General features: G+C 31.2%; 1 protein-coding gene across 1 annotated transcript in view; it reads left to right on the top strand.

Annotated features, from left to right (window-relative positions):
* Nucleotides 1–8,113: 8,113 nt before the first annotated feature.
* LOC131962693 (sodium channel protein type 2 subunit alpha-like) overlaps nt 8,114–12,475 on the top strand; it is a 65,809-nt gene continuing 61,447 nt past the window's right edge. The window contains 1 exon segment of the mRNA XM_059327688.1: nt 8,114–8,590. The gene's annotated coding sequence lies outside the window, so the exon portion shown is untranslated.

The raw sequence follows: 12,475 nt of genomic DNA, 5'->3' as shown, positions 1-12,475 counted from the left end.
GGAGTCCTGCATGCAAAAATAACACTTAAAATAAACAAAAATATATGTCAAATGACTAAAATGATTGAATAATAATATGCATATGAATGCATTTTTCATTTAAATAAACATGTGTACCAATTTATCTGTAGTTTCTTACATTTCTCGTCTATTTTTCACAAATTTTGTGTGAGTAAACCTTCAAAACCTGCAGAAAACTTTTTGTTTTTTTAGTTTGTTGGAAGTGAAACGGAGGACACACACACAAAAATAACACTTAAAATAAGCAAAAAAGTATGTAAAATGACTGAATAATAATATGCATATGAATGCATTTTTCATGTAAATAAACATGTGTACAAATTTATCTGTAGTTTCTTACATTTCTCGTCTATTAATCTCAGTTTTATTTGACTTAATTACACAGATTTTGCATATAAATGAGATGAGTAAACCTGCAAAACCTGCAGAAAACTTTTTGTTTTTTTAGTTTGTTGGAAGTGAAACAGAGGACACACCCGTCACACACACACACACACACACACACACACTTTTCTGTTTGACACCAGAGTGTTTTTATCTCCAGTGGAAAGTCTCACCGTCCTGCTGCTGATCACATCTGAACCTGCTGTTAACACTAGTGACTTACTGTCAGTCCTCTCTGGGCTCCCAGGGGCTTCTGGGAAACGTAGTCAGTCTAGGCTAGTAGAGGGAGAGGAGAGGACTTAAAATTCGAGAGATTTGACTTTTTCTCTAATCTTTTCCTGTGATCCACAGGCTAATTTGACCACTTCAGAACCCAAAATGTTCTCCTAAATTTGTGATTTCTTTCTTGTGAGTTTGTGATTTTTTTCCCCACAAATATTTGGGTTTTTTTTCGTAAATATGTGATTTTTTTCTCGCAAATATGGGTTTTTTTTCTCGTAAATATGTGATTTTTTCTAGTAAATATGTGATTTTTTTTCTTGTAAATATTAGTTTTTTGCTCGTAAATATGTGTTTTTTTTTCTTGTGAATATGTGAATTGTAAATTTGTGATTTTTTTTTACGTATAAATTTGTGATTCTTTTCTTGTAGATGTGTGATTTTTTTCGCTTAAATTTGTGATTTTTTTTCTTGTAAAAATGTGATTTGTTTCCCGGCAATATGAACGGGTTTTTTCTCATAAATATGTGATTTTTTTTTCACATAAACTTGCGATTTTATTATCATATATTTGTTATTTCTTTCTTGTAAATTAGTGCTTTTTTCATTATTAATTTGTGATTATTTTCTTGTACATTTGTGATTTTTTTCGCTTAAATTTGTGATTTTTTTTTCATCATAAATTTGTGATTTTTTTTCTTGTAAAAATGTGATTTGTTTCCCGGCAATATGAGGGTTTTTTTCTCGTAAATATGTGATTTTTTTTTCACATAAACTTGCGATTTTATTCTCATATATTTGTTATTTCTTTCTTGTAAATTAGTGTTTTTTTTCATTATTAATTTGTGATTATTTTCTTGTACATTTATGATTTTTTTCTTGTAAATTTGTGATTTTTTTCCATCATAAATTTGTGATTTTTTTCACAAACACAGCTCTGAGTTCTGCTAGATTCAGTGATTGAACTTTCGAGGAACTGGCAGTGAAGTTAAGCCTCAACTTTACATCTTTATTTTTAAGATTTTTCCAGAAGGTTGTCAGTCAAGACAAATATGTAGAAATACACCTTGTTGTTGTTTTTAATGCACTAACTTGCAGAGTAATAACAGGGAGTTATTTAATTTGAGGAGGTAATTAGTAACCTGATCCTGATGAATGTGAATCCAGTCAGAGATCAGAGGGAGATTTAATCTGGTTTAGAGCAGAAACACACACAGACACCTGCTGTAAACCTCTAATCTGCTCCAGGATTCTTCCAACACGACGAAGCAGGTTAACGCTGACTAACACCAGCCACCATGAGACGCTGAGTCATCAGCAGCTCGTCTGTCTCTGTCTCTGTCTCTGTCTCTGTCTCTCTGAAGGGGACAAAAGCTGAGGAGGAGGAGGAGGAGGACATATAAATGTGAATTTGTGGGGTTTTTTCTTGTAAATATGGGGTTTTTTCTCGTAAATATGTATTTTTTTCTTGTAAATATGTGTTTTTTTTTCTCGTAAATAAGTGTTTTTTTTCTCGTAAATTTGTGATTTTTTTTCTCGTAAATTTGTGTTTTTTTTTCTCGTAAATTTGTGATTTTTTTCCCCTCGTAAATATGTGTTTTTTTCTTGTAAATATGTGATTTTTTTTTCTCGTAAATATGTGTTTTTTTCTTGTAAATATGTGGTTTTTTAACTTGTAAATATGTGTTTTTTTCTCATAAATATGTGGGTTTTTTTCTTGTAAATATGTGATTTTTTTTCTTGTAAATATGTATTTTTTTCTCATAAATAAGTGATTTTTTTTCTTGTAAATATGTGGGTTTTTTCCCGTAAATTTCAGATTTTTTTCTCATAAATATGTGGGTTTTTTTCTTGTAAATAAGTGATTTTTTTTCTTGTAAATATGTGGGTTTTTTCCGGTAAATTTGTGATTTTTTCCCCCCTCGTAAATATGTGGTTTTTTTCTTGTAAATATGTGTTTTTTTTCTCGTAAATATGTATTTTTTTCTTGTAAATATGTGTTTTTTTTCTCGTAAATATGTGTTTTTTTTCTCGTAAATAAGTGTTTTTTTCTCGTAAATTTGTGATTTTTTTTCTCGTAAATTTGTGATTTTTTCCCCCTCATAAATATGTGTTTTTTTCTTGTAAATATGTGTTTTTTTCTCATGAATATGTGGGTTTTTTTCTTGTAAATATGTGATTTTTTTTCTTGTAAATATGTTTTCTTTTTTCTCGTAAATATGTATTTTTTTCTTGTAAATATGTGGTTTTTTTCTCGTAAATAAGTGTTTTTTTTCTCGTAAATTTGTGATTTTTTTCCCCCTCGTAAATATGTGTTTTTTTCTTGTAAATATGTGTTTTTTTTCTTGTAAATATGTGTTTTTTTCTCATAAATATGTGGGGTTTTTTCTTGTAAATAAGTGATTTTTTTTCTTGTAAATATGTGGGGTTTTTCCCGTAAATTTCTGATTTTTTTCTCATAAATATGTGGGGGTTTTTCTCGTAAATATGTGGGTTTTTTTCGTAAATTTGTGATTTTTTTCCTCGTAAATATGTATTTTTCTTCTTGTAAATATGTATTTTTTTCTTGTAAATTTGTGATTTTTTTTCTCGTAAATTTGTGATTTTTTTCCCCCTCGTAAATATGTGTTTTTTTCTTGTAAATATGTGTTTTTTTCTTGTAAATAAGTGATTTTTTTTCTTGTAAATATGTGGGTTTTTTTCTTGTAAATATGTGATTTTTTTTCTTGTAAATATGTGGGTTTTTTCTCGTAAATTTGTGATTTTTTTTCTCGTAAATTTGTGATTTTTTCCCCTCGTAAATATGTGTTTTTTTCTCGGAAATATGTGGGTTTTTGTTCTCGTAAACATGTGTTTTTTTCTCGTGAATATGTGGGTTTTTTCTTGTAAATTTGTGATTTTATTCCCCTAAATTTGTGATATTTTTCACGTAAATTTGTGTGTTTTATTTAAATCATATATCTGTGATTTTTCTCTCATAAATGTTGTATTTTTTTCTTGTAAATGAGTGATTTCAGGCTGGACTCTCTCTCTGTGCTGGCGTGACACTCAGGTTTATTTTTCTGGTTGGAGGAAATCAGAATGGAAACAATGTGAATTCATTTCCACTTAATGTTAACATCCACGTGGAGAGATTCATGTAAACTCAGGAAGTTTTTCCACCGTTCAGTACAGAATGTTTCAGCTTTTATCAGACAGAAACAGAAACAGAAACAGAAACAGAAACAGAAACAGAAACAGAAAGAGGGACAGACTCGTTGTGACGTCCTTCTTTTAGAGCGAAGCCTCTAAATTCATCACTTTCCTTCTAATGAAGCTGCAGAGAATCACAACCAGCTGCAAACAGCTGATCTCTGTTTGTTTACTCTGCCACGGAAAATACATATGCACATGTGATTCAGCACTATTTCATCTTTTTATCCTGCTGGAACTATAAATATTTGTTTTGCATGTTCATGTTGAGAGCTGAGAGAGAAACAAGGCGTGAAGTTTGTATGATTTGGTTCCCTGGTGGACTCAGAGGAGGAGAATATTTTTTATTTTATTTTTATTTTTATTTTTATTTGTAGTTAATGAATTCATTAATTAAAAATAATAATGATAATAATAATAAATACAAATTATGTCTTATTTAATCTATTTTTTTCATTTTAATATGTATATTTATATTTGTAATAACAATAACAATGATAATATCTTTTATAATTTTGAATTATTATTATTATTATTATTATTGTTATTATTATTATTATTATTATTATTAATATTAATAATAATAATAATAATAATAATAATAATAAAATATAAATATAATATCTTGATCTTAATTTTAAATACAAATTAAGTCTTATCTTATTTTATTTAATATTATATTATATATTAATATATTATTTTATTTAATTAATTAATTAAATTATTAGCTACTTTTCAGGTCGAGATTTAACATAAAAACATGATAAATTTTCATGTTTTTATGTTAAATCTCGACCTGAAAAGTAACTAAAGCAGTCAGATAAATATAGTGGAGTAAAACTATATTTATTTACCTCTAAAATGTTTCTTAAAAGTCACATAAAATGGAAATTCTCAAGTTGAGTGCAATAATATATAGAAATCTATATAATCTAACAATATAAATGAACTTTGCAGGAAGTGAGAGGCTGAAATCAGAGAAACTAAAACATGTAAAAGTGTTTTTAAAGCGTCATTTATGTTCACACGGTGAAGTGAAAGTGTGTGTGCGCTCATGTGTGTGTGACAGGTGTGTGTGTGTGTGTGTGTGTGTGTGTGTGTGTGTGTGTGTGTGTGACGGGTGTGTCCTCTGTTTCACTTCCAACAAACTAAAAAAACAAAAGGTTTTCTGCAGGTTTTACAGGTTTTCTCATTTCATTTATATGCAAATTTCCATCAAACTGAATAATTTAATTGTAACATGAGATAAAAAACTTAACATTTGTGCAATTAATTCAAATAAAACTGAGATAAAAAGATGAGAAATGCAAGAAACTACGGATAAAAGAGTTTATTTACATCAAAAATGCATCATTTTGAGTCTTTTTTTAATGTCATTTTACTTTTTTTTAAATCATTTTGCATATTTTTTTAAATCATTTTATGTGTAGGTGCTTTTTTTGTTTGAATGAATACATTTATATCCAATTAAAATGATTAAACTTGACTTTGCTTGGTGACAATCATCAACAGAATGCATTAAAAGTAATTTAATTAATTATAAAAAATGATTAAAGTAAATTCATTTGGTCAACTCTATTCGCTATAGTCCTATAAATGTCTTCTAAAAAGAAATAAAATCTATTTATCTCATTTTATTTGATTTAATTACACACATACATACATGGTTTATATTTGAATCACTTGTTTGAACTGGATGGAAATTTTGAATTAAACTGAAATGAGTAAAACAGCAAAAACCTGCAAAAATAGAGAAAATGATTGAGCGGATTTGAACAAAAAACTGTGCAATAAACTCATATAAAGTTGTTTATTTTGGTAGTTTTGTTCCTCATAATGTATTTCACAGTTTATCCATATTTCTATAAACTAAAACTTTTACAAAAGCTCAATTTAAATCCAAACTGCAGCTGAAAACAAACTTTATTCCAGTGGAGCTTTATTATAATGTGCTGAGTGTAATTTCACTAAATGTCCACCAGGAGGCGACAAATCACTAGAAATATGCAGATGAGCTCTAAAACACCTTCAATCTCCACCTTTATGGATAAATTATTCATATATAGTCTAAAAAAATACTTTTTCATGCTGCCAACACAACAAACTAAAGAAAATATATAATTATATATATATTTTTATTTTTTTTACCCCCCCCCCTTATTTCATTATTACAATTGCTTGCTCAAATAAATAAATAAAATAAAATAGTATTTTTGTAATAAAACAACTTTAATTAAAAAAAGATATAAAAAATATTTTTAAAAATCATAAATCATTCAATCAATCAATCAATAATATTCAAATAAATAATATAAAATAGTATTTTTGTAATAGAACAAAATACATAAAAATAATAAAAAATAATAAATCAATAAAATAAAATATTAGTACTTTTTCTGTAATAAAACAAATTGAATACCCCTAAGTGGCTCTATTAAAAATGAGAAACTAAAATAGGCATATATATATATATATATATATATATATTGTTATTATTATTATTATTATTATTTAGTAAGTTGTTTATATTTTTTCCAGCAGTGGCTATACTCAAATAATGGATATAAAACACGAGGTCAAAAATATGATTATTTATCTTCTTTATGTTGTCTTTTTTTATTTTATAGACTATTTATTAATATTTTTTCTAATTCAGAGTCCAGATTATTTTAAATTTTGGTAGCTGCTTGTCTTATAAATATTACTTTTTTTTTTTTTTTCAAGACAAGCAGCTTCCAAAATAAAACCAATCTGACATTTAAATTAGATTAATTAAAAATAATTAAAAAAAAATAATAATAATAATATTCAAAAAAATAAAAAAATAGTATTTGTGTGTTTATATATATATATATATATATATATATATATATATATATATATATAAACACAAACAGACAAGCAGCTACCAAAATAAAACCAATCTGACATTTAAATTAGATTAATTATAAATAATAATAAAACAAAAAAATAATAATATTCAAAAAAATAAATAAAATAGTATTTGTGTGTTTATATACATATATATATATATATAAACACAAGCAGACAAGCAGCTACCAAAACAAAAACTAATCTGACATTTAAATTAGATTAATTTAAAAAAATTATAATAAATAAATAATAATATTCAAATAAATAAATAAAATAGTATATATATATATATATATATATATATATATATAAACACACAAGCAGACAAGCAGCTACCAAGATAAAACCAATCTGACATTTAAATTAGATTAATTTAAAAAAAAAATAATATTCAAATAAATAAATAAAATAGTATTTATATATATATATATATATATATATATATATATATATATATATATATATATAAACACACAAGCAGACAAGCAGCTACCAAAATAAAAGCAATCTGACATTTAAATTAGATCCATTTCACTTTAAATGTGAAATCAGCGCTCAGAGACCAACAACAGGTTGCTGCTGTGTGTGTGTGTGTGTGTGTGTGTGTGTGTGTGTGTGTGTGTGTGTGTGTGCGCCTCGTTCAGGCCATCTTGTGACAGTCTCCGCTAGAAGGACGCTCATCCATCCAACCGGAAGCGGGCTGATGTCTCCACGGCGAGAGAGAAAAATCACAGGAGATAATAATTAATAATCCACGGAGCCTCTGAGTGGATCCACGGAGGAGACAAAAGGCGTTTTACACTCAAATATCCGCTTAAATCCCGGATTATTGTCCCGGAGATGGGCTCCACCTCCCGGGTCCCCACCTGCTGCTGCTGCTGGGCGCCGTGATGCTGGTGAGTACCGGAGCACCAATAACCAATATTTCATCCATTAATAATCATTATTATAGCACCCAGGTGTCTTTTGTGTCAAGTGGAAGCCATATAAGCGGCACAAAAGGTGTTTTTTTCATGTTATATTTGATATTTTGTATGTTTTTTGTGCGCGCAACAGGCCCAGAGAGACAGAAAATCACCTTTAAATGCTTTAATAACGCGTAAAAGAAGCTGCCACGTCACCAACAGACCACTTATCCATATGATGCGTTAGAGAAAAAGAGCCAAAATAACATTTGCATCAAATAAAAGCAGCGCAGAGAGACTTTCACCTCCTTTCTGCTGCTTTTTGGGTTAAAAATATCTCCAAATGATGACATGTGAAGGAAGAAGTGGGCAGCATTTCAGCCAGTGGGAGAGAAAAAGCGTCTATTTTTGGTTTGTTTCTGTCTATAAACGGATTGATTACAACAAGCACATCTGGTGAGGACACGCCCAGACCCATTCACTCATTCAGAGGGACTTCTTGTCCCTGCTACGTCACTCACATACACATTTATTTCAATTTAACGCGATTTAAAGGCGAAAAAAATCGAGACCGCGCGTTGGTTGAAATGCGTAAAAAAGCGCAGAAAAGCAGCAGATGTGTGTGATTAAAGCTCTGCTGCTGCAGCTGGGAGACATTTGAGGGGCAGATCAGGGACCCTCGGTGCCCCCCGGACCTCAGATTGAGCCCCGCTGGTTTCATCATAGGTTTCCATGGGTATGGCTCTTGATGGGAGAAGCTGAAGCGCTTTAAAGCTCCGGCTCCGGTGTGTACGTGCCGTCCTCCTTTTGACACGTTTATATTGATATTTATGATATTTCTGGTCTCGTGGGTGTCGATGGAGGATAAAAGGAGGCAGATATGAGTGAAAACCCGCTCGTGGCGGGTAGAAAAAGTGTTTTTTCGGAGGAAACGCGGAGCTTTGAGCATCAACATGGCGACAGAAGCGGCTCGTTTGGAAAGCGAGACAATTAAGGTACGTCTGACACGTCCTCCTTTCTCCTCTTCCTCCTCCTGCAGCTGCAGCTTCATCACCTCCTTTATAAATCAGATTTGTGCCACTAAGAAGCTGCAAACTGGCTTCTTTTGGTGGACGCATGTGTGAGTCTGGGCGTGCAGGTAGACCAGGTATCTGTGCTGCTTCTGCGCCCTTTTGACACCATGTCAGCTCGCATCCAGCTGATCCGGATGAAATGGAGGAAACTCCGGTTCACGGAGCCTCTGGAGCCGGTTTCATGTTGTTGTGTGACGCTTTTATTCAGCTTTGTTTGTTCTGGAGGCAGCTGCTGTCAGAGACACAGCTGCTGGTTCGTCTTTATGGACACATTCTTCACCTCTGAAGTGCATTAAAACATGTTTGCAGGCTCGTTATTCCTCCTCAGTGTTTGTGTGCAGACTTAATGGGTCAACAGTTGGTTGTTGTGCTCATTAATCTTTCATAAACTGCAGCGTTTCATAGTGTAAAAGGCTTCAGAGCATCATGATGGCAGCATGTGAGGCTTGCAGACAAGATTTAACCACTTTTCGCCACTAAAAAGTAAAAAAGAAATGGTCAAAATTGCTACAAAATGAGCTCATTAAGAGACAGAGAAGCATAGATAGAAACATGCAGTGATTTGGTGTCAAATCCTTTTGATATTTGGGAGATTTCTGCAAATAAATGATAAAATAATCCTGTTATTGTCCTCCTCTGAATGCCCCAGCTCTCTAGTTTGTGCTCTCTCAGAAAATGTTGCAGAACTTTTGGGTTTGATACAATTTGTTGCACAGATTTGTTGCTAAATTCTGCCATTTTTAGCTGACAAGTCATAAAAAATGTCATAAATTCTTCCAAAATTCCACATTAAGACACAAAAACCTTGAAAAACAACAGAATAATGCATGCTGTGATTTGGTATCAAAAACATTTTTAAGATTCCTGCAAACTTCTGAAAACTTATCAACAATATTTGTAGGAAAGATATCCTAAATATCATCCTCTGAATGCTTCAGGTCTCTGGATTTTGCTCTCTCAGAAAATGTTGCAGAACTTTTGGGTTTGATACAATTTGTTGCACAGATTTGGTGCTAAATTCTGCCATAAAAATGGTTAAAATTCCTCCAAAATACCACATTAAGACACAAAAACCTTGAACAACAACAGAGAATAATGCATGTTTTGATTTGGTAACAAAACATTTTTAAGATTCCTGCAAGGACTGCATTTTTTTTGCCAACTTCTGAAAACTTATTGCCAATATTTGTAGGAAAGATATCCTAAATATCATCCTCTGAATGCTCCAGGTCTCTAGTTTGTGGTTAATGTCTCACACTCAATTATGTCTCAGAAATTGTTGCAGAACTTTTGGGTTTGATGCAATTTGTTGCACAGATTTGATGCTAAATTCTTCCATAAAAATGGTCAAAATTCCTCCAAAATACCACATAAAGACCCAGAGAAGCATAGAGAAACCCATGCAGTGATTTGATGGCAAATCCTTTTGATATTTGGGAGATTTCTGCAAAGAAAACTGATGAAAAACCCTGTTATTTATTAGTTATTGTCCTCCTCTGAAGGCTCCAGATCTCTAGATCTCCAGACCAAATCTTGTCTTTAATTACGTCTCAGAAATTGTTGCAGAACTTTTGGGATTGACACATTTTGTTGCACAGATTTGGTGCTACATTCTGCTGCTTCTTTTGACTTGACAAGTCATAAAAATAGTCAAAAAATCCTTCAAAACACCTCATTAAGACACAAAAATCTTGAGCTACACCAGAGAATAATGCATGCTGTGATTTGATTTAAAAAATGTTTTAAGATTCCTGCAAGTAGTGCATTTTTTGGCAACTTCTGAAAACTTATTACCAATATTTGAAGGAAAGATCTCCTAAATATCATCCTCTGAATGCTCCAGGTCTCTAGTTTGTGCTCGATTATGTCTCAGAAATTGTTGCAGCACTTTTGGATTTGATACAATTTGTTGCACAGATTTGATGCTTAATTCTGCCATAAAAATGATCATAAATTCCTCCAAAATACCCAATTAAGACACAAAACCCTTGAGCAACAACAGAGAATAATGCATGCTGTGATTTGGTAACAAATAATAAAAAAATTGATTACATTTTTTTAAGGTTCCTGCACGAAGAGCTTTTTTTTTTTGCAGCTTCTGTAAATGACTGAAAAGCCAACAAAAACGTTTCAGATTTCTGCAAGAAATGCATTTTTGTGCGATTGTATGGCAGCACGTTTGTTTGGTGCTAAATTCTGCCATTTCTTTTTACTTGACATTAGTAAAAATGGTCATAAATTCCTCCAAAATCCCACATTAAGACACAGAGACCCTGAGGAACACCAGAGAATAATGAATGCTTTGATTAATATCAAAAACATTTTTTGGCGACTTCTGAAAACTGCTAAAAAACCAACTTATCATAAACATATGTAGGGAATCTACCCATCTCAATTATGTCTCAGAAATTGTTGCAGAACTTTTGGGTTTGATACAATTTGTTGCACAGATTTGCTGCTAAATTCTGCCATAAAAATGGACAAAAACTCCTCCAAAATACTGAATTAAGACACAAATTCAAGCTGTGATTTCAGAAACATTTGAGATTTCTGCAAGAAATGACTTTTTGTGCGATTGTGTGTCAGCTCTTGTGTTGTGTTGCTGCTGAAGCCAGTTTATGCAAGTTCAGGGACACCAATATGCAGAAATATTCACATCTAATTTGCAAAATAACACATTATTAATCATGAGAAAAGCTGCATGTTTTGTGCATCAAACTGCACGAGATAATCATGGAAATAGGAGAGTTTCAGGTTCCTATAAAGCTCATTTTCATTAGCTTTTTTGTGCCATTTTTGCATGAAAAATTACAATTATTGAGTATTTTTCTGCTGATCTGCTGAGCAGTTAGTAGACTGGTTTTTGCAGCTGCATTTTGTGACATTTTAACATAAATTTCAAAGGTTTAAATCTCTTTTTCTAACAATGCCAGCATGCAAAAACAGAATGATGTCTTTAAGTGTTGTTTAGTCAGTCCAAAACAGTTAAATATAGACAACAATACATTGTTTTTTATTATCTTTACAATACAGTTTTATGTGTGAGAAAGTAGATCTCTGGGTGGTGAAAAATCGCACAATCCACATAAAAAGGTTTATTTTCATTGAGTTATGGATGAATTTTCCCTCTAAAATCAGCATCGGCATCTGTCTCAAATATCCAATATCAGTCAGGCTCTATGAAATATTCTATAAAACAAAGAAAAACAGGATATCTGCATGTAGAAGAGGCTTTTTTGTGCCATTTGTTATTATTATTAAGTGTTTCAGCTTTAAAACTGAGAACGCTGCAGCTTCTTAGAGACAGAAGTCGAGTTTGCATTAAGACAAAAACACACAAGAGAGTAAAAACTTTATGTTTCCTTGCAGCTTTTCTCAGGAGAATCTTGCACATTTAGATAAATTTGCCAGTCATATTGTAGGAAGATGGATTGGCACCTGCAGCAGTCAATCAGATCCTTTTTTTCTCCTCAACATACTGAGATAAACTGGTGCAATTACAGACTTTTGGGTCTAAATCTGGTTGAGGGATAGTTACACAGACGCAGTTTTGTACTAAAAAGACTCATAGTAGCTTATATTTTCCATGCAACAGTGACTTTTAAACATTAGAATTTCATCAATAATTGATTTATTTAAAGCAAAACTATCACAGCAATTAAATGCACTCACACTGTAAAAAATGTCTGTAGATTTTACAGTGAAAAACTATTAAACCATGACATTAAAAGACCGTAAAATGATAAATGGGTTAATTCAGTTTTAGTAACAATTAAATACTGTAAATGTATATATCAGCCAGAACAG

Source organism: Centropristis striata, chromosome 24, assembly GCF_030273125.1.
Source record: "Centropristis striata isolate RG_2023a ecotype Rhode Island chromosome 24, C.striata_1.0, whole genome shotgun sequence".
In the NCBI taxonomy this organism is placed as follows: Eukaryota; Metazoa; Chordata; class Actinopteri; order Perciformes; family Serranidae; genus Centropristis; species Centropristis striata.
This window is presented reverse-complemented; position numbering and strand designations above follow the sequence as displayed.